This window comes from Corvus brachyrhynchos, unplaced genomic scaffold, assembly GCF_000691975.1.
Source record: "Corvus brachyrhynchos isolate BGI_N302 unplaced genomic scaffold, ASM69197v1 scaffold101, whole genome shotgun sequence".
Taxonomy (NCBI): Eukaryota; Metazoa; Chordata; class Aves; order Passeriformes; family Corvidae; genus Corvus; species Corvus brachyrhynchos.
Genome location: NW_008237239.1, coordinates 1,675,402 through 1,675,722, shown reverse-complemented (window position 1 = coordinate 1,675,722; position 321 = coordinate 1,675,402).

Here is a 321-nt window from a genome sequence, read left to right as displayed (position 1 = left end):
CCGGGATGCTGTGTCCCTGCCGTGTCCATACCTATGCATTTCGGATCGATAATCCACCCCTCGCCCGCCTGCTGGGATCGGGCGGGAGGGCCGGGAGTGGGGTGGGAACGGGCAGAGCTGGGGGGCTGATCAGAGCCTGGTGCTGGCTCGTGCCACTGCCAGGAGGGTTTTCTGCAGCCCAGGGGGAGCAGGACACGTTTTGCATGCGTCTGGGTGTGTTTGGAGTAGTTGTGAGTGTAGGACATGCCATAGCTCTTTTCTGTCTTGGAGTGAGATCTAAGGGCAGGTTAGATGTCCTTTTGTTTTAAGGTGCACTAAGTC